The sequence below is a fragment of the Cervus canadensis genome, chromosome 22 (genome assembly GCF_019320065.1).
Source record: "Cervus canadensis isolate Bull #8, Minnesota chromosome 22, ASM1932006v1, whole genome shotgun sequence".
Lineage (NCBI taxonomy): Eukaryota > Metazoa > Chordata > Mammalia > Artiodactyla > Cervidae > Cervus > Cervus canadensis.
Window position 1 is genome coordinate 19313824 of NC_057407.1, and position 23782 is coordinate 19337605.

At 39.4% G+C, this 23782-nt stretch overlaps 1 protein-coding gene across 13 annotated transcripts in view; it reads right to left on the reverse strand.

Moving 5' to 3' along the window:
* Positions 1-23782, reverse strand: part of FHIT (fragile histidine triad diadenosine triphosphatase) — a 1503296-nt gene that overhangs the window by 594241 nt on the left and 885273 nt on the right. The gene's annotated exons all lie outside the window — the stretch shown is intronic.

Below are 23782 nucleotides of genomic sequence, written 5' to 3' on the forward strand. Positions count from 1 at the left end.
ATTCTTCTAGACTCCACACATATGCATTAATAGACGACATTTGTTCTCCTCTTCCTAACTTACTTCACTCCACGTGACGGACTCTAGGTCCATCCACATCTCTAGAAACGACCCTGATGTTCCTTTTAATGGCCGAGTTATACTCTATTGCATATATGTACCACATCTTCTTTACCCATTTCTCTGCTGATGGATATTTAGGTTGCTTCCATGTCTTGGCTGTTGTCAACAGTGCTGCAGTGAACACTGGCACATCTAACTGTTGAGCCTCTTGATAGAGGAGCAAGACTGAGGGCAAGAGGGGGAGTGGGCAGGGGTGCAGATTACTCTATTTTTCTGTAGCACCTGAATTTTAAACAATGAAAATGAGCTTGTATACTACCTCTGTGGTTTTAAAAATGTTAAATGCTAAATATAAGTCTTACCAGTTAAAAATTAGGAGAAATATTAGAAAAGAAAAAAAAAAAACAGTTTACTCTCAGGAGATAAACACACTGACTACATGTATTTAAAGTGGTTATGATTCAATGTCAGACTAATATTTTTTGCATCTATTTTAAACTGCATTTTAAAAGAAATATCAGGAGGCTCCAATTAGAAATGAACTGAAGGCCACTTTGAATCAGTATACTGTGGGAATTAAACGATGCTGTTTCTGTATTATTCTTTTGTCCTTTCTTTTTTTAATCACTAAGAGTTGAAAGAAAGCTTGGTTTTCATTGAAAGAGGCAAAAAAGCAGGTTCTGACTAAGCATCTAAGGTTTCAATGTGCGGTCCCCTACATCCCCTCTCTCCAACTGGCGTATCTAATCAATGAAATGTTTGGCAATTTTTTTTTCCCCTACAGCAGGCCCTTTTTTTTTTTCTCCTCCACCCTGAGCGATTGCTCTAGCCTTAGCTCCTCTGACTTTTTAATCACAAAAAATATAGCTAACCAGTTGATTATATATTTTACCATATCTTTCTCATTCCCCAATGTCTAAGTTTCTATTTATAGAAAATTGCTCTATTATACTATAACTTAATGTTCATCACACTGTCTAGCACTCTACCTTGAACTGAACAGCTATTCAAAGAAAACACTGGCAACAAATCTTGCTGATTAAGACTGGTATGAACAACCAAACTGTATGGGGGGAAAAAAAGAAAAAAAAAAAAACTTGAAATGTGATTTCCCAATTCAAAAGTGTCTTGACTATTCTACAGTCTTCCAGGAATCAGACCTCACTGACATATAACTCATACTCCTGACCTGAGAACATTCTCAGGCTCTGTCCCTTCACCACAGTTAATTGGGAGAAAGTGTCAGTCACCAGAAAAATTCCAACTAACTGAAGATGGAACTGAAATGGCCAAGGCTCAAATGCGATCTGAATTTCTCATCAAGCAGCACTTTAAGGTAACACAGGCAAGATTGCCTAGAGCTGGAAAAAGCCTTAAAACCATGAATTTTATACTGGGATAAAACAAAAACAATTTTCAACCTTTATTGCAAGCTTTGTTAATAAGTGTCTCCCCTCTTCCTCAGTTATGAAAAACTCCTAATACTTGGGTTGCATGGGGAAAAGCTAGGAAGGACTTAAATTTCAGGCCAACTGGAGACACATTTTTTAAAAATATTATCATCAAGATTGATAATTGGGATACCTGGTAACTACCTTTTTCTGAATCACACAGAGCCTGGAGTGATGGTAAATTCAAGTCAATAAGCCTGTGATAAAGACTATCTGAATAATCTATTTTACTGATTTCTAAAACTCTGATCACTGTGCATGACGTTCAAATTCCTACCACAATAGATGTTTTCTTTGGCTTCTGGGAGCAGGGCAGCAATGGCTACCAGGTTTCGGCTCTCTTGCCAGCTTTGATTGCCAACTACTGCCTGCCACACAGTGAAGAGGGATGTTAAAGTTGCCTCTGGGCTTTGTGGAAGGAAATAGCAAAATCCATTCCATCAGCTACATTCTGTCAATGTGGCAAACTAATGCTAATTACTCTGGGTCCTCTCTCAGAAAGTGCATTGCTTGACATGTGGAAGGCTATGTATGTTTCAGAACCCCCTTTGCAGCTGGACAGGGTCACATGAGCAGTTTGGGGCCACAGGTTGTGAACAGTGTTAACATGTTCCGCTTAACTGTCCACATGCACCTGTCCATAGTTCTCCTCTACAATTGTGGTAAACCTTTAAGTCTCAAAATCAAGATTCCACAAGACAACAGTGGACTAAACTGATGAGGTGCTCCTTGGAGAAGAGCAGCCCTGGAGAGACCCCTGGAACCATGATGGAACTTGCAAGGATGAGAAATAAATGATGGTTGGTTACGACACAGAGATTTTGTAACTGCATTATAGCCCAGCCTGCTCTAACTTCTACACCAACTCCTAGGACAGGAGCAGGGATGTTTGTTGTCTAGCATTTTTTAGAGGTCACAAGTGACTATTCAGGAACACTGGTTGATCTTTCATTTAAAACATCCACCAACCCCACTGTGAATTTCCATCTAGTGTAATAAGAATTCTTGTGTTCACGTTGCTGATCTTCATTGTGATTACTACCAACTGGGACTAGCACTTTGGCTCATACCTGGCTCCTTTATCCTTTCTCTGCTCTTTTCTTAAGGACACATATGTTCCAAAGCAGACGTGACTTCTCATGATAATAAATACAATGTGCTTCTATAAAACGCCAAAGGAAAAGTTGCCACCACTGCGGCTCTTCTCAATGCCTGGAAGCAAGCTCACATTTTTGAACTTTGTGTCTTTCAGTCACAGGGTCACTTGTATTTGGTAAATGAACTATACTCGTTGTCAATGACATCAGGGAGATTCCTTACACAGTTTTACATGCCTGTTGTTAAAGGTATTACATCTTTCCAGTAAGAAAGATTCTAACATTGGAACAAATGATCATTTGAGAACAAAAGCTTATGCTTCCACTTACTAGATGCCAGGAATCTTACCATGAGCTTTACCGGTATCAATGTGTTCAATATCCCCAGTGACCTTGGGAATTTTTACTGTCATTTGACAGATAAGAAAAACTAGTGTGTGAGTTTACATGCTTGCAAAAAACACTGATCTTTTATCATCATAAACTAGAATAGAGTCCTCAGATGAAACACAGAATGAGCAACTGAATTTTCAGACAAGTAAGACTTTAAAGTAAATATGTGCACTGTATCATGTGGGATATATTTATACTAAACAAATTTAACTGAAATTTAACAAGAACCGACTTTGCATTTTCCATCTTTCCTTTGCTCTACTCTTTTACAACTGTTAATCCTAATAATTTCAAAACATCTTCACTGAAGAAACAGCTATTAAAATACTCTAAGCTCTAAAACAAAAGAAGGCAAATTTATCTGAAATTCAAATTTACCTGGGCTCCTGTATTCTTATTTGCTAAATCTGGCAACTGAAAATTAGAAGCAAGATTTGAAATTTTCATCAATACTCAGTATTTGTAACTTTATTAAGCAGCTAAGCAGACTATACATGCCTCTATCAAAGAAAGTTAAAGAAGGTATGAGGAAAAATAAAATCTTTCAATCTAGTCTATGAGAAAATTCCAAAATACATTTCATTTTAAAATGTGCTTTTCCTTTCCTACTTCTCAGCCTGCAGCATTTGAGAAGGATCCAGATGTTGATATGTGATTCTGCCAGTTGCCACTTTTCATGTCTAAATTGGTGAAAGTCCTATCTGTGAGTCTCTAAGGCACTCACTCTGTTTGAATTTGGGGGTGAGGCGGTTCGCAAAGAAACAAAGAATCTTTTTTTTCTTTTTATTACTTTTACAGCATGAATATTCTAGCTCAGGCAGAGATGAAAGGACATAATAAATAGGAAACATTGCTCTCCCAGTGTATTCCTGAAAAAGTCCTTGTCAATCATATTCAGTATAGTGCATCAAAAATAATGCTTACCCTAGCAGGAGCCTGTGTGGATTTTAACATTCTGGGGACAAATAATGAAATAGGCGTAGAGTGAGACTAATAAAATGTTCAAATCTGAGGTTCCTCCAAATAAAGTCCTTCCAGAGACTCTTAATAACATCATTTTAAACTCTTGATCTCCCTTCCAGGGTCTGTTTCATGCAGGGCGGTGAGTTATTGCCAACAAGTTAATATCTGCTCTCAGCCCGAGCATAGTACGCCTCCCATCGCCATTCATCAAGAGCTTCAAAACAATGTGTTTATCTTTCTGCTTGTTGTGAATATTAATAAATTAAGATCTTTAAACTGTCTAGAAATAAGTAAGAAATAACTGCCAAGAGCTTCGGTGCCGATGATGTATTTACATACATTAGAGAAGTACCATTAACAGTAATTAATGGTGCTTTTACATCTCAAAATGCATTGCAATTGACTACCGATTTGTTTTGGAGGTGTTTGCAATCATAAAATAAATCTCATCCTAAATGGATACTTAGCAATTTTTAATAATTTTTAACTGTGATGCTCTATTAATGCTTTAGCAATAACACACTGTTTTATGAAGACAGTTTTTTTTAATTTAGACTTTTTATTGGACTTTATTAAAGTTAATGAGACTGCATTACTTATGTTCTATCTTAATTCAGAATGTTTTTAAAGGTCACAAAGGCTAATTTAAAAATTTGTATTTTGGAAAAAGCAAATTCAGTCAGTTAATGACTGTACAATTAAAATGTAATTCAACTACGTTCTTTTATTGGTCCACTAATTTTTAAAGGAACCCACGTTTAGTAACACAGTATGTATTTGTAAGCATTTTTAACATGAAAAGTTGAGGACGTATCACTGTTAGGAGTAGAATGGACACAGTGCTGAGGAGAATTTCATTAACCCCCATTCTCTTCTGGACTTCTTCTGCCTTTTGATTAGAACTAGAGTACTCCAGTGGCTCAGTGGTAAAGAATTCACCTCCAACGCAGGAGACACAGGAGATGTGGGTTTGATCCCTAGGTTGGGAAGATCCCCTGGAAGAGGGCATGGCAACCCACTCCAGTATTCTTGCCTGGAGAATCCCATGAACAAAGGGGCCTGGCGGGCTGCAGTCCAAGGGGCCGCAAAGAGTCGGACATGACTGAAGCAACTTAGCACGCGCAGAAGGCACAGTGCCTAGAAACCACCCTGAAGGATATGAATACCAACTGAACTCCTAAAGAAGTTAAAATTAGAAAACGTATCTCACTAAGTCAATACATCTTGCAATATTTCACTAGTGACTTCTGTCTCATTTTGGTTGAGAAAACTAAGAGGAAAATGAAAAATATATTTGCTTTGAGGGTGCCAAGGCCATGTGGAATAGAAATTTGAGCTAAAATACTTAACCCTTTCCATAGCCTTTCCATGCAAGACGGAAACTGTAAAAACAGATTGCAGCAATCCTGAGATGAGTTACTAAGACATCATTTGCAAGTCTCTTCGATGTCTCTTTCAGTCTATTTTATTTCCAGTAGGAACAACTGTTCAACCCTTTAAGAGCAGTTCTTCACAACCATTCCTCACAACAATATATGTGCAAAATTAAACTGAGTTTCTTTGAACTGTTCACAATATGGTGAGAGTTTATAAGGCAATAATTCTAAATACACAACAAAAAAACAAATGTTTCACGATTTTACAAATGTAAGGAAATATGTAGGAGGACCACCAAACACACTTGGCATGTTTAAAAATTCATGTGATGCTTGTCAGCTCTCAAACAGCACAGACATATTGTTTGCATTATCAATAATAACAGGACAATCACAAAGAACTAATGAGTATCTGCCTTCATCTTAGGATCACAATAACAAGACCAACATGCTGCATTTCTCTTGTGGTGAGGCAAAAGGAGTAGGACACAACTTAGCAACTCTGAACAGCAGCAACAACAAATATATAACACATGAATATTATGAAGACAAAGCTACTCATTTTTATGTGTTCTTAAAGAATTCCTCCTTCTGACATGGATATTTCCTTCTACCCCACACAATAAAGATGAGAGCATAGAGAGAAATTTTTGATACATCTGAATAACTAAATGAACATATGCTGACTGCAACAAGGCTCTCAGTATAAGGAGATTGAAATGTGTCTCCAGTAAAGTATCTCCTCAAATGATAACTTCCTTAATATCTACAGAAAAATCTCATTTCTAAAAAATGGCAAATTCCCATATCATTTTGTCATTTGACCTTTGACTTCTGTCCCTTTGATACTCCCTAATTCCAAAAGACAAGATTGATATTGATGGTTCCAACATCTCATCTGCTCAGAGCAAGGCAGTGATATCCAATAAAAGACCTGAACATTTCAACTCCATCATCATTGATAGAAGGCAATATGAACTCTAAGAAGAAAAGACTGAATGTCATGCTTGGATTTTTGCCATTGTGAAAAACTGGCCCTAACAGGTGTTGTATGACACTGATTTTTACTTTTAGTAGGTTTTTAAAAATGATTCCTGCTACAGTTATCATGGATGCATGTATCTTTAAACCTTTATGGGTAATAGCAAGGGCAAATCTTTTCACAAGCTACTTGGCACTGTTGTTTTGTTCCCAGAGGGAAGAGATACTTGACCAAGTATTGCACAGCCTTTCTATTCCTGAGGTTAGCTAAAGCTTGTTGTGATCCCAGACGAAAATTGTAATAGTTGATTTTCTGTGATAGAGATTCCTGGAGGTCATATTGTGAATGTGCCCAGACTGAATGTTCTGCTCCATCTCTTATACAGCCTTGGGTAAGTTACTTAACATCACAAAGCCTCAGTATCCTCATCTATCATTTGTGGATTATAGCAATACCTACCCTACAGGTATCAGAAAAAAACATTTCAAACTTTGAAATAGGCAAAAGAGATTAACTGGATTCCTTCAGAAAAGTGTCCCCAAGGCTGGGCATCACTTACTGTTTACAGGACTATTTTACAACTGACCTGAGAGAGTAAATTCTGTGAGTTGTTATGGATCAGCTGGACATTATGCTGTTTTGTATCTGGCCCAACAATCAATCAAATTGTATGCGCACACATGTGCGTGCACACACAGACACAGACACATATATTTTTATGAAAAAATCTTAAATTTGGGCTGATTTTAATGTCTTACTAGGTCCTTCACCCTCAAATAATGAGCTGAATAAGATCTTGAATTGTGTTTATAATCGTACAACAGCCATGAATCTGCCCTTCGGCAAACTGATTTTTTTTTTTCTTTTTCAAACTGATTTTTAACACCAGATTATTTCGAGAATTAAATGAGACAATACATATGAAATTTTCAGTGTAGGGACTGTCACATATGATTCAACAAATGCCATTCATTACATCATTGCTATGATCATCTCAATAACTGTTATCACCACTACCATGCTATTTAAAATATTTAATGTTAAGAATTGCTTCTGTTTACTCATATTCAAATATTAACAGGGGTTAACACTTAAGAGTTAATAACTAGTTCTGAGACTAGCTCCAAAATGACACTGTTACCCAGAGCTGAAGCTACCTTAAAATCTGGCCTTGACAGTGGTTATCTTGCAAATCACACACAGAACAGAAATGGCAATTTTAAGGGATATATTTTCGATGCACAGAAGGTTGTTCATCAGCTGGGCTGCCCATCACCTCTGTTAGGTAGGATTCATTAGAGTGATAATTGACAGTTGTTTCCCCTTCTAAGTGATTGCTCTGTAGTTCCATTATGTTCTATCAAGGAAGTACTAGTCATTAATTACCAATAAACTGAGCACCAACTTTGCTTGCAGTAGAAGAGTTGGACCTGTTAATTGTGGGGGTGGTGAGGTAGCAGAAGAGGATGAACTCTATGGTGCAGGAGACTCACAGTGACAGGATATTATTACAGGCATGCGTGGGGATGGACACTGCTTCTGCAAGGATGAGAGACCTCTGCTTTTGAGGCTCCTAGTCCACTTAGAAAAGCAAAATGGAAGAAATCTCAAACCAGTGGTACAAAAAGTATGGTCGACATTAAAAAAAAAAAACAACTTTGAACATGAAAAAATGGAAAAATAAAATCAAAGTACTTAAACTATTCCTAAAGTAACAACAGAACTTTTTTTTTTCCTTTAGTTAAATTCAAAGTGTGTGGCAGGTGAGTGGTCAGGAAGTGTAACAGAGGGAATTTTTGCATTTCCAACTAAAACACTTCCGTAACTCTCCTCTTTGGGAAATAATACCATAAGTCTGAACTAGGCCTTTTGTGAAGATGCAGCCTGAGACCCAAGGGTTAAGCCCTCTTCTCTCACCCCTTAGACCCTGAGCTCTGATTTTTAGCCAACCCTCCGACATCCTGTGCCCCAGTGCTGGTCTCTTTTCCTGCTTGTTTTGTCTTTCATGATTGAGCCATTAGGGGCTCTTTGGAGAGATCCTGGGAGACACATCCTAGCTGCTCTCCAACTTCTTCCATTAGTTCCATCCATCCCCGCAGCCACAGTGGTCTCCTGGTTTCTCCGATTCCTGCCATGTATTACTTGCTATAATTTTTCTGAATGCACTTAATCATACAAGCTGTCAGTCGGTTTCACATTCAGGCATCTCACCTCTTCAATAAGACTGTACCTTCCTAAAGACAAGGACATGGCGTCGGGGGATAATTAAGAATTACAGAGCGCCACTGCTTTGAAATCTGTCTGGCCATGTGGGCACTTGGCAGGGCCGACAAGCAAGAACCACCTCTGTTTATTCCTCCAGCATTCCTCTGCCATACGAAAGGAAGATCACTGCTTTTTCAAAATGTTTTTAAAGGTATCTATGGATTTCTGGCTTCCACAGAGACTAAGACCTACCATCAGAAGCCTCTGGACTCCCTGGTATGTGCAAATATCTGCTGGTAACTGAGTCCCTGTTCTACAGTGATTCTCAAAAGAGGATCCTGGGTTTCTTTCAAGATCAAAACAGAGCAGTGCTCTTGAAATCTCAAAGCAGTCTCAAAGAGACTGGTGCTGAAAGGTGGGAGGATTTAGCTAACAGGGCCAAGAGGACAAGAACTGGGTACAGATTAAGGTCAACCAAAGACCAAGTGAGAAAGACTAACGGAACCAGCTAATCACTAATATATCTGGGCACTAATATATCTGGAGCAAGGGTAGGTAGGATAGAAAAGGGGCAGACCAAAAGGTCTGAGGGACAAGGGCAGAGATAGAGCTCCAGGAAACTAGAGAATACTGGAGGCTCCAGCTTGATCCAAGCTGGCCTTACACAGGCGCAGCCCCTAAGGCCAAAGCACTCCAAGAATTCTGGAAACAAAGGGGCACAATCAGAGGAGAAAAGGGAAAATGGGGTCATTTCAAAACTTTTACTTTGGAATTAATTTCAATATATCCCCCAATTTCAAGAACTAGAATAGCATAAGGAACATCTGTCTGCACCCCAGATCCATCTATTGTTAACATCTTTCCTATCTGCTTATCATTTGCACTTTCTCCCTATACACACATTATTGATTTCCTGCCCTTATTTTGAAAATAAGTCTCATTCAGTACGCATTTACGAATAAGGACAGTCTCTCTTCCCACCACAGTACAGCAAGCAACTTCAGAAAATGTAACATTGGCACCATGTTTTACCTAATCCACCAACTTCTCTTTCCCAGTTTTGTCCATTAACCAGCAATGTCCCTTATGGCATTCTCTCAGGGCAGTGTAAGACTCAGCATACAATCTCATTTAGTGCTCATCTCCGTAATCCCCTTTGATCTCAAACATTTCTTTGTCTCTCTTTGACTTCTTCTGTTTCACAACCTGTCCCTACTTCTATCTTCCACAAACATTTTTTTTAAATAGAACTGTTCCTTATTGGGGTTTCTCTGGTGGGTCCTGGAGACTGCATTTCTATTACGCATTCCTTGGCCGAGTAGCACATTGGTCACTTTGGGCCCTTCTCAGGGCAGCACATCTGGAGGGACAAGATGACTCTCTGCCTTTCACTGGTGATGTCAGTTCTGATCACTGGTCAAGATGTTGTCAGCTTTCTGCACTGTAGTGTTAGCATTTTTTCTAAACGGAAGGCTGATTAACATTCTGATTGTGTGTTAGACAGGAAGAGGATTTAGTTCACGATGTTTTCGTTGCATAATGACAAAGTATACACATTTTAAAAAGCTTAAAGGTGCGTTTTGTTTTAAACAATGACACAAGTTTAGGACCTGCACATAATTGTTCACTTTGCACTGTCTACCACTCGGAGCTGTGAGCTTTTGTTATGCAAAAGCTGTGGTTCATGAGCCATTGTTTGTCTGTGCTCCTTCTCAATAAAAACTATACATACAATAACCAATGAACAAGCCCTTCTAAAAATCCAGTCCAGAGATGGATTTTCACATTTTAAAATGCATCACAGGCTGTTCAAGCTAACTAAGAGACAATTTCAGTCAATTTATGCACATACACGCTTTTACAGGTAAGAAAAATCAAGGTTTGGGGAGGAAAAAAGGATTGGTCCAAGGTCATGTAACACAATGGTTCTTCACTAACCCATTATGAAATCAGTGTAAGGCGCCACGGCTGGTATGTTTTAAATCGAAACAAAGATCTGAGGGCTCAGTATATAGCAAGGGTAAATACTGTTTGGTACAACTTTTGTTTTCATTACATGTGTTTATAAATACATATGTTCCCCTTTATTGGGTAATGACATTAAATATATTTCTTGCTGAATATCATAGTTAAAAACCTTAAAAAAAAAAATCTTCATGAGAACTTTGGTCTTCTAAATGAAGAACCAGTAGTCACTCTACTAGAAAAATTCTCCTTTAACTTTTGTGTGAAAATAAAGGTTTAATTGGGATCTGAGATTTTGTATTTTGCATTGGCCTGTGGGTAATGTAACAGTGAGGTTGGCTTGTGGACACGTTTGAAAAGCCTGATGGAAACACTATATCCTAGAAGGGACTGAGCTTATTGTGAAGACTATCTACATGAAGTAGGTATCAGATCTATATCTATCTATATACATATGGTATATATTCATATTTAAATTGTTAACAAATGTATATGTATATATAGGCACACAATTCTAGAGTTTGATGATCATGTTAATTTCCTCTCACTCATCTCTGACCCATATATGTGTATATATATATCCATTTGTTAATTATTTAAATATGAATAATTCTGGGAAAAGCTTAAATTAAAACAAAAACCAAAAAACGTTCTATAGAGAATAAGTTCAACTCACAGCAGAGACAATGTGCTAACTCTGACAGTCCTAAGAATGTGGGGACTTCTAGAATTCATGATACTCTACACACGAGACCCAATTATCAGGAAGCCTGCCAGTTGAGATTGCTGCTGTTAAGTCGCTTCAGTTGTGTCCAACTCTGTGTGACCCCATAGATGGCAGCCCACCAGGCTCCTCTGTCCCTGGGATTCTCCAGGCAAGAACCCTGGAGTGGGTTGCCATTTCCTTCTCCAGTGCATGAAAGTGAAAAGTGAAAGCGAAGTCACTCAGTCGTGTCTGACTCTTCATGACCCCATGGACTGTAGCCTACCAGGCCCTTCTGTCCATGGGATTTTTCAGGCAAGTGTACTGGAGTGGGTTGCCATTTCCTTCTCCAAATTGAGATTAGTTCCCCCAAATGACGGATGAGCAAACAAATTTAAACACCTTATTTTGTCCAAGGTCATATTGCTTGAGAGCAGAGGGGAATGGATCAGAATCCACCAAATCCCTAAGGTAATGCTCATACTCACTGACTCACACATGGATATTATTCACTCACATGCTTTAGACTTGAGATTTATTTAAACACACATACAGATATGCACATTGGAATTTTAATAAGCAATCTAGAGTATTTAAGGGTCAGAGATGAGTGAGAAGAAACAAAAGTGCTCATCAGACTCTAGGATTGTGTGCCTTCTGATGTGGCTCAAGCAATACCATTAACATTGTCTAAACTAAGTGAAGTGAAAGTCGCTCAGTCATGTCCAACTCTTTGCGACCCCATGGACTATACGGTCCATGGAATTCTCTAGGCCAGAATACTGGAGTGGGTGGACTTTTCCTTTGCCAGGGGAACTTCCCAACACAGGGATTGAACCCAGGTCTCCTGCATTGCAGGCAGATTCTTTACCAGCTGAGCTGCAAGGGAAGCCCAGGAATACTGGAGTGGGTAGCCTATCCCTTCTCCAGAAGATCTTCCCAACCCAGGAATCAAACCTGGGTCTCCTGCATTGTAGGCAGATTCTTTACCAACTGAGCTATCAGGGAAGCCCTGCCTAAATTAAAGGGGTCTCTTAAAAATAGTCCCATTTGGGCTTCCCTGGTGGTCCAGTGGCTAAGACTCCATGCTCCCAATGCAGGTGGCCTAGGTTCAGTCCCTGGTCAGGGAACTAGATCCCACATGCCACGCCTAAGACCCAGTGCAGTCAAAAAAAAAAAAAAAAAAAGTCCCATTCAATGTGGGGGAGGGGGGAGGTGGAGGAACTAACATAGAAGGCTGAGGGGATAGAGTGAGCAGCAAATGACAAGCACTACAAACAAGATTCCATCATCTACAACTTAGATTTCATGTGGTATATTTAGTCCAAATCCTGGCACTTTATACAAATAGGTTGTCTTGTAAAGTGCAAACAACTCTCTTTTGACAAAGTGATATGGCTTTGAAGCTGGGTTGACGGCTTTTATATACCGCAAAGCTCTTTAAGTGACAAATGAAAGCAGGGTCTTGAAATTATGGTGATATGGAATTACTGCATAAATCCTTTCTGGTTCTGCAGGGGGTGGAGGGGAGGGAGCCAAAGGATAGTAGCATTTTGCAATTAATTGAAAAGAAAAATCTGAGAGGATGAGGCTAGATTTTTCTAATCTTGACTCTATAGAATGGACTTTGAACTTCCTGGCACAGAAATGAGATATGGCCCTGAAAATTTCAAATGAGATGTACAATGCTGCTTGAAGATCTGGCTAAAGTGCTTCTCTTGACCTAAATTATGCCAGGCACGGGCATAATAATTATCTCTGATAGAGATATTGGGTGTGCTGACACTAAAACCTTTTGATATGTTTGATAATGCAGCTTTTTGTGTACACAAGCTGCTTTCCCAAGCTGTCCACATCAGTGGTGTGTTCGAATGGAGCTGAATAGTTTAAAAGGATCTGCTTTCATGCTGGTTTTATTTAGCTTGAATAAACATTTCTAGTCAATTCAAATAAAACCTCACTTCATAAATGCAGCTGCTCTGTGCTCATCTCTTAATAAGGATTTGCACAAAGAGACCTGTTGGGTAACATAGTTCTGACAGATGATTAATAAGAGATATAGGATTTCTTTCTTAAAAAATCATACTTTGACTATAAGATGGCAAATTCATTATCCATGAATCAAAAGGAGCAAAGGATCTCAGTTGTATCAGAAGCCTTATCTGACTTCAATCTGACAGTTAACTCTAGGCCGTAAATGATTAAATAAAAGTCTAAGTTCATCCAAGCCTGGCAAAAATAAAACTCAAAGCCCAGAAGCTTCAAATAACATAAGAAAAAGTCACTGACTTTTCAACCTCAAAAAGAAATGGAGAGGAGATACATGGTATGATGGAAACTGTGACTTCAGATGGAGGGTCTCTTTTGCTGTTTGTGTTCTTCAGAACTAGATTTAAATTTTGCAATGCTTTCCAACAGAAAAGAAAGTTTTGAGAGTAATGTGACTAACTTTTTAACGAAAACTTTAAAATTGAGATACAGCATCTGTACAGGGTGGCCACAGAATCTTTAACATCTCTCCCAGTAAGAAGTAGGGGGGTCTGTCCTCCCTTTCCTTGAGTCTGGTGGGTTCAGTAAGTGCTCTGACCAAGAGAACTCAGCAGAACTTACTCCACCCAGGTCTTAAGAAACCAATGTGTCCACCTGATCTCTTAAAAGAGCAGCTCTTCCAGTCATACATTGCTCTAAGGTATGAAGTCTGACCACCTTGAGGTCAACATGTCATGAGAAAGCCCATTTAGATAGTCCTGGGGAGGGAGGGGGACAGAGAGAGAGAGAGAGGGACCTAACCAACTTTCTGCCCTTGGAGTCCCTCCAGTCCCAGCATCAGACTTCATCAAACTGAGATAAGCCAATCACTCCTGCAGTACCGTGTCTGAATCCCTGCCCCACAGCCTTGCGAGGTATACGAGCAACAAGCTGCTTTCAGCTCTTGTGCTTCTGGGTGGTTTATACACAGCAATGAGCATCCAAAATATATAGGAAGGTGGGATAATTTTAAATGTTATTGTTGCTGTGTAGTCACAAAGTCTTGTCTGATTCATTTGCGACTCCACGGACTGTAGCCTGCCACGCTTCCTGGTCCATGGGATTTCCCAGGCAAGAATACTGGAGAGGGCTGCCGTTTCCTCCTCCTGGGGATCTTGCCAACCCAGAGGTTGAACCCACATGTCCAGCATTGGCAGGAGGATTCTTTACCACTGAGCCACCTGGGAAGCCCAATCTCAACTTTACTGCTCTGCATTTTTGCATTTGTATATACACTGGTAACCAAGACCCAGATCATGAAGCACAGTGTTTCCATTACTCCAGAAGATTCCTTCTGCCCCTTTCCAGACAGTGTCCTTGTTAAACCTCCCTATCATCCTCGCGCACACATGCGCGCACACACACACACACACACACACGCACACACACAACTGCTATTCTAACTTCTCTCTCGTGGTCAGTTCTGTCAGTTGTTAAATTTTGCAATACTGTGCCTCATACAGTAGGAACTCTTCCGCAGCTAGCTTCTTCCACGCAACTGCCTGTGAGATGCATTCATGTTGCTGCGTGGGGCAGTAGGTGGAATGCTTTAACAGCTGTGAAGTATCTCATTTATAACTCTACTACATTTATCCATTCGGTTGCTGATGGAAATTTGGGCTGCTTCCATTTTGGGCTTTTCTAAACAAAGCTGTTATGAATGTCCTTGTATAGTCTTTTGCTGGATAAATGCATTCAGTGTGGGGGTAGAAACCTAGGAGCAGGGCTTCTGAACTTCAGGGTGGGGTATATGTTAACCAAAGAATTAGTTCAGATTCCGACTACTTAGGGATCTGCTCATCAGGGGTATTTTGTGTTTTTTTTCCTATCGCTATATCTAGTGAATATTCAGAAATAATCACACCAAGCATTAAATTAAGCTATTTATGATTTGTCCTTCCATATTTGACCTCTCCTGACTAACTGCACAGTAGTATTGTTGTCAACAATGTCTACTGTCATGAAAATGACACTGTTGTTGGAAAAATCCTATCAGGCAAAGTCAACCTCTAAAATAGCATTGTAATAAATATGCAGAAATGTCACTTTTTGCATTAGCCCAAAGGTTTTGTATAGCTTAAGGATATGTGCAGTAAGCCAACTATAAAAATAGAAACCTGACAGGGGGGATGTATGTGTGTGTCAAAATAATATTACTCTTTCTGGGAGTATGGCAGAAAAAATGACACTGCAACCACCAGCATGATTTTTATAGATCTGCCTCTTTGCCAGATGTCACCTTTTATAAACTGCTTTATAAAAACATGACAGTATAAGTGCAATAGTGTGTTTATTGCTTGATAAACTTCAGTAATAAACTTAGGATAGGCTAGAAATTAAAGCCTTAGAGAGCCTATTCATTAAGAATTTAGGACAAGTGAATAAGCAAAAAAATGCAAACCATTAAATGCTCAGTGTATGCGGATCAAACAGGCACTATTTCTTAGTAGGTGTGTCTTACAGAAATATCTGCCAGTTGCCTTGTCATTGAGCTAAACACATTACCGCCATATCCAAAGGATGCTGGCTGCAATGCTACAAATTTGAGTGAAGTCCAGAACCTTACAATTGCCATAGGCTCCCTCAAAACACATAAAGCCTTTTTCTAAAGTGTTCTTTAACTCAGTACGGCCTGTCTTCAAATGGCAAACGGTGTCTCTGACAACTGTTTTTCAAAAAACCTTCAGGAATTTCTTAAAATGATTTCATAATACACACTATTTTCGTTATTGAGAGGATATATATAGCAATGTTTCTTGAAGAATATCCCGAGGATCATTGAATTAGCTAAGGTATGCTGCGCTCACTCGTGTTCAACTCTTTGCGACCCCCCTGGAATGTAAGCCCACCTGGCTTCTCTGTCTATGGAATGTTCCAGGTAAGAATACTGGAGTGCATTGCCATTTCCTCCTCCAGGGGATCTTCCCAACCCAGGGATCAAACCCACTTCTCTTTCATCTCCTGCTTTGGCAGGCAGATTCTTTACCACTGTGCCACCTGGGAAGCCCTGAATTATTGATAGTGACTGCTAAAAACAGAAATTCCAGAGGCCACTCTTAATTGAGTGAAGCAAAATCTCTGAGGTAAGAGGTCCAAGAAGTAACTCCAACAGGAAAATGTATAAACCACAACTGTCCAAGAATCTCATAAAAAAGTTCAGAGCAAAGTCTATGGTTCCAGCAGGGTGTCAGTTTTAAGTAGATAATATATATTCTCACACTTTTACTTAACTTGTTACTCTACTCTGTACTTGAAGAGAAAAAATCAAACAATTTATATCAATTTTAAAAGTCCTGTTTTTTTCTTTCCTTATAGGTGCGTATGAGAATTGACAAAACAAAGTATGGTTAAGGACTTACGAAAATCAGTCCCATAACAATTTCCCTCACTAAACTTTCCCGAGGATTCTATTTATCCTGAGACTGACATTCATAATCTTTGATAAACACGGAATGCAGCCATTATTAAAATTAAACCATCCCTTTATCAGAGGGTCTGGTAGAATTCCTCTGCTGCTCATTAGATTTTTCTGTTGCTTACTACTCAATGAATCCCATTCATACTCAAATATTATAATAGTTAACTACCACAAAGCTACCAATACATAGATTTTGTGGTATAGAAGCACATAAAAATGCTGCTAAATAAAATAATGATACCACTTTTCCATTTGCAAATCACCGTACCAATGTGACAACTAATATGTTGGAAAAACTGTCAAAACATCCTAGGTGCTACAGAACAGTATTACTGCAAATTACTATCCTATTCCAAAATTCCATATCAGCCATCTAAAAATGCTCAATACCTCACGACCCAAATGTGGGGACAAAGCAGTTACAGGGCTTTTTGGACAAGAAAGATACTGAAACTTCTGCCCCCGACTCCATCCTCCCATCCCCGCCCCTGTCCAAATCCCAGTAAGAAGCATAGAGTGCCTGAGTCTTTCCTTGCAAATTAAAGCAAAGCAGTGGCCAAGACAATGGCAAGCTCAATTTCGGCTAGCTTTAATTTTCTTCTCCAAAAAGAATAGCACTGAATCAAGAGTGAAGTAGAAATCAGAAAAAGAAACTGCGGGGCAAATTGAAGAGAAAGGTATGGGAGTGGCAGAGGGAAACACATTCAGTTGTTTAAAAAAAAAAGAGAGAGAGAGAAATAAAAAGGAAAAATAAACTTCAGGAAGCAGTGAAATACATCAAGTAAATTCCTCCCAAGTCTTTGTTCCTTTGGGCCTTGTCAAAACACACACACCTCACCAGAAGGTCAACACCACAATTGCTAGCATCCTGATCATGAAATGTAGTATTCCTAGTCAGCAGAACTACACCCCGTTAGACTGAAGTTTATGAATCTCTGTTAGGTTCCTATTACTGCTGTGACAAGTTCCTATAAACGTAGTGGCCTAGAATGACACAAATTTATCCTCTTACAGTTTTGGAGACCAGAGGTCCAAAGTCAGTTTCACAGGGCTGAAGGTAAGGTATTGACTGAGCTGGTTCCTTCCGGAGGGTCTAAGGGGAAAATCCATTTCCACGACTTTCTCAGTATCCAGTGGCTGTCTGGACTCCTTGTTCTGTGACCCATTCTGCACTCTTCAGGGAGCATCACTCCAGTCTCTGCTGCTGTTGTCCTGTTTCCTCCTTTCTAACACTGACTCTCTTGCCTTGCTCTTACAAAGGCCCCTTGATAATGCTGCGCCCACCAAGATGACTCAGGCTATCTCCTTATCTCAAGATTCTGAATTTGGGGCAGCTTCCCTTGTGGCTCAGCTGGTAAAGAATCTGCCAACGTGGGAGGCCTGGGTTTGATCCCTGGGTTGGGAAGATCCCCTGGAGAAGGGAATGGCTACCCACTCCAGTATTCTGGCCTGGACAATTCCATGGACTGTATAGTCCATGGAGTTACAAAGAATCGGACACAACTGAGCAACTTTCACTTTCACTGGAAGGCCAAGTATTAGGAATCTGCCTTCCAATGCAGGGGACATGGTTTTGATCTCTGGTCAGGAAACTAAGATCCCACATATCACAGAGCAATGAAGCCCACCAGCCACAACTAGAGTCCGTGCGCCGCAATGAAAGATCCCACATGACTCAATGAAGAATCCACGTGCTACAACTAAGATCTGTCACAGCCAAATAAATAAATATTTTTCAAAATGTTCTTAATTAAATCACATCGGTGAAGACCCTTCTGCCATATAAGGCGACATTGACAGGTTCTAGGAACCAAAATGTGAACATATTTGCAGGCCATTACTCAACCTCCATAATCTCTGAATTTTCCTTTTAAAACTTATTGATTTACTCATTCATCTACCCACCCACCTACCCCTCCTTCACTCTACAGGAGTTGGTCAGGCCATACAGCATAGCTGAGCAAACTGCATGCTATGAACTTTCGAAAGACGTGCTGACTAATTCTGATCAATACACAAAACTGATTTTTTTTACTTCAATTGAGTATGCATTCTGGTAGGATGATGTTTCTTAGAAACAAACAAATAGATAAACATTAAGCAGAGGAGGAGATAGTGTACTGTATAGATTAGGATAACTAGCTGCCAGTAAAAGGACAGAGACAGTGCTTGACATTAAAGTAGTATCTAGAGAAATGCATCAGATTTTCTGGAATGTGTAGACTGTGTTTACAGGAAGATACAGGAATTTCCCTTCTGAGCATGTAAAAGACCACGGCAAGGACAGCAAATGGCCCAACTGGAACTGTAGCAGGTCCATAGTGAGATCAACTGAAATAATAACTGGGGAGGCGTCCAGAGATGCTGGGGAAGTTGTTGGTCTGCAGTAGTGACTGCACTATGATTATTACAATGTGTTTTGGGTTGCTGACTTTTTTTGCTTTTTTCATAGCAACATGGACCTTGGTCCTGGTGAGAGGCATCTTTCCATAATCTTTTGGGTGAAAGCTGGGGAGGTCGGGTGGAAATGCCTACACATAACAGGATTCTGTTAGGAATAAAAAGAGGTAAACTCTTCTAGACAGTCCACGAAGAGGGGGCACCACATAATCTCTGCACAAAAACATGGTCATATGGGGCTCTTCTGTACCTCAGTTTAAAGTGTTCCACAGGATGGCAGTTTCTACCCGAATTTCTCAAACACAAGGTCTCTCTCAAGTGAATGTCCATATGCACCAATCAGTCCATATTTCAAGTAAAACCATTTAAGCAAACTTTTCAAATTGAGTGAAAAATCATCCAGCCACTCTCACATGTTCACACTGTTTATGTAGAAATGAAAACAATGACAGTGTGAAGCTCGCCCTTTACTTTCTGTTTCTTTATCCCATGCCAGGTTCTAGAAGCAAGCACAGTCACTAAGGGCCAAGAAGAGCTGGAAGAGGCGGGGCAGGGAGACGGTGGAAATATTACTGTGAGTGAATGGTGGGTGAGAACATACTTTCAGGACAAAACCTCAAAATAAAATTTGAGTGCCACAAGTAAACCCAAATGAAGCAATAGCGAGTGACAAAAAACGGCTAACTGGAGATAAATTTTCTTCTGCACTTTTAATCACATCACAAATAGTCTCCAATAAAAAAGCATCTTAACAGGTGCACAATAAAAATAATGCTTTTTACTTTGATTTAAATTCATGTGCTACGCCTTGTCCAATAACTATCATGGGAAAAAGACTGTATATCCTAACTGTTACATTTGAATTAGGTGGCAATTCTCTTCCTGGTATCAATTTCAGACATTTATGTAAATCTTAAAAAAATGATAAAGTTACTGGAGCGAACTAAAAACACCCAATCAAGTAAACACACACACATTTCTATAAACTGTGTGCAATAAATCAAAAATTACAAGTGACATAAAAGGAAAGATGGATATTTATAATTAGTGAGATTATAAATTTGAAATAGGGGGACATATTAACATTTTAATCTTTCTAATAATTCTTTCAAATTACCTAATATTTTTATACCAGCAAATACTGCCTCAAGGACTCAACTGAAACCCAAATCATAATGATCACCCATTTAACCAATTTATTAAATCAAACATGTTCAATTATACACTAAATCTAATGATACGGCCAGAATAGTGGCAGAGCAGCAAATTTCAGTGAGAATTAGGAAAATTATTAAAGTCTTTTTAACTTGTTATCTGTTGAATCTGGGATACCCCAAACATGCCTGACTCAGTTAGTTCTGTAGGATCGGGGCTTTCCTGACCAAATATAATAGTTAGCATAGCATTTGCTACATGGTACCCAGCTTTCAAAAGACAGCCAGTATCGCATCTAATCTGTCCAGCAAGTTGAAAGAGAGGTGTCCCTGTCCCCACTTTTGAGATGAGGAATCAAGCATTGAGAGATTCAATAATTTACTTATGATTACAGAACTCATGAGTCACAGAAGAACCCCAAAGTCTAGAAAGAAATTGCTAGAATCCAAGGACTTCCTATATATAAAAGGTACCCATCAGGGCTTCTCAACACTGATTCCACATCAGAGTTTCCCATGGATGTTTTTAGAAACAGACTTGTTCAGGAAGCAACCACAGAAATACTGTGGTCTCAGTGTCTTGTGCAATCATGATGCCTACTACATGTACAGAAGTCCTCGTCTCTGTATTTCAAGAGCTAGTGGAATATATGAGGACTAAAACTTCCATTTTTTTTCTTTTTTTTTTTAGTAATACTACATCACAGTGGCATTATAACTACATGAAATAGATGGCATGCCGATATGCTAAGGTGCTTTCACCTATGCGACCACAGGTGACATCTCAACTTGTCAAGGGTGACAGTAAAAGACTGTTATGCACAATTAAGGCCTGAGCTGGCTGGCACAAAGGAAGCATCAACTTCTTGACCCTGGAGGTAACTCAAACATTCTATTTAAACCCAGTCCTTCTGTTCATTAACAAGAAGTCGAAGGCTCAGGGAGGAACACCAACTTTTTCAGTATCACTCAGCTAGAAACCCAGGGTGCATGGGCTTCCCTAGTGACTCAGATGGTAAAGAATCCACCTGCAATGCAGGAGACCTGGGTTTGATCCCTGGGTTGGGAAGATTCCCTGGAGGAGGGGATGGCAACACACTCTAGTATTCTTGCCTGGAGAATGGCCATGGACAGACGAGCCTGGTAGGCTACAGTTCATGGGGTCGCAAAGAGTCAGACATGACTGAGTGACTAAAGACATTAGAATTCAGCTTCTATAATTTCAAATGCACTGCATTTCTTCTAGTACCCACATGGCCTGCCTGCAGCCTTCTGAACTCTAAGTACCATTCTCCCATTATTTTCACTTTGCCAATCACAGATAATAAACAGATAATGAGGAATTTTGGAACTGAAAGATTCCTAAAGGGCAGTTTAGAGTACTTCCTGAGGACCATACACTTTCACATGTTGTCTTGTTAGAGTAGAGAGAATACAGTGAGCCAGTGTGCCCAGAGATGCAGAAAACGTCACCCAGAAAGGCTGTGCGGCTTGCTCCAGGTCACACTGCAGGATGGAGGCAAGGCCAGGAGCCTGAAGTCTCCAGACTCCACACCAGGAGGCTGAACTCGCTGGGAGCAGCTCCCCACCTACAGTCACCCTGGGCAGCACCCCGTCGCCCCCGCCCCCCGCACTATCACCGGGTGTCTATTTGCTTTGCATCTGCTCAGTTTGCCTTTAAGTTACTTTGAAATAATGGAAATGTTCTATCTCTACTGGCAAACCAGTATCACCTGCCATAGACAGAGAATTAACCCCGTTAACCTTGAAACAAAAGAGATGTTAAACTCCTTGCCTGAGGCTCTGAGCCTAGGGCTGGTGCACAAGCCGTTGAAAAGATTACTGGTGTTAGAAAGGTGATAAAACTTCCCTTTGGCTAATGAGCAGAACAGAAAGAAGACAACTTCCCAAGCTTGCAGGAAATGCCAATTTAGAAGAGTGGTATTGACAACTCTGCTGCTCTGCTTGAAAGGGGATTTGGGAGGTGAAGCTCTGCCTCCTTCATCTTCCCACAGAAGCTCTGCTCTGCAGTTATGAGCAAATGACAGATGAAGAGCTTTTGAATCTACTGTATGACTTGATTACTTGAGGATTATTCATTATTTTACATAACCTTTTGTTTTCTTTAAGGTAATCACTTTTAACCCACTCCTCTTTTTACTTGGCTGATGTGGCTCAGTGGTGAAAAATCTGCCTGTCAATGCAGGAGGTGTGGGTTTGATCCCTGGGCCCTGAGTCAGGGAGAATTCCTAGAGAAGGGAAAGGCAACCTGCTCCTGTATTCTTACCTGGGGAATCCCATGGTCAAGAGGAGCCTGGTGGGCTACAGTCCATAGGGTTGCAAAGATTTGGACACAACTCAGCAACTGAGCACGCAGCATGATAATCTAGTGCATTCACTGATTTTTCTTGTTTTGGTTAACATAGTTACTAAACCAGCACCCTCAATGGATTAAAATCCCTTGGAGAGTGGGATTTTTCCTCTTCTTGAATATAGGCATCAGTGATGAGCATCTGATGATCTGAGTCTTCTGGACATTTATGAATTCACTGCGAAGGTCACATAACAGTGTCAGGTTATTTCCACAGTGCTAATATGTCCCTCTAATTCTCATTCTTACTACTTGTCAAAGAACATATCAACACTTTATACACAGAGAGTGAAACAACTGGAGGTTTTTTATTTTTCATATTATTCATATACATATTTTTAGAGATGATTAAAAGAAGAAAAACAGGATGGAAATTCAGAAATATGAAGGCATGATACATATTTTATGATTACAGTTTATTGCATTCTGTTAAGTGACCAGAGGGTTTTGAAGACAAAGATGCTTTCAAATTAAGTTATTATTATTAAACCCCTTAAGCCTCATATTAAGTTTAGACTGTCGCTAGAAACTTTTGATAAATTAAATAATATGCAGTATATAAGCACTAGACCTAGTTTAATATATTTAAAATAGATTCCTTACACATCTATAAGTGCAAACTAAGACCTGAAATGTTTTAAATACATTTTTCCTTTAGCGGAAGTGTTTTGTTTTAAATTTGTTTTTCAGAAATCTAATTAATGAAAGCTACAGAGCAATAATCTAGCATAGAGAAATACCTTGAGAGTTGGGATTTTTTAATGCTTACCTCTAAATTTATTCACTTGCTGAAAAAAATTTTTTTTACTTTGGATCTAATAGAATTTGGTGAATAAAATAATAATGTGAATATGTAGCTAAATTTCCAATAGCAGAAAAAATTTCAAATATAATAAACCAAGCCAAAAGGGGATTAATAATACAGAGTCAAACTACAATGGCCACTTCAGAATGAAATTGAATCAGTGTTCCTTGTCCTGCAAGGAGGGCATTCGTTGGTCCAAGAAGAAGATTAGCTTTACAAGATAATCATGTTATGTTACACTTTTATTGAATGTACTTACATTTTGGACTATACAATTGTTCTTGTAATGTTTCCAAATGTATATCATCATCAGCCATGGAATGGCAGGTTTCTACCTAAATTTTGCCATCAAAGGAGAATAGCCTTCAAATACATCTAGTGTGGACACTTCAGATTACTTAAAACAGG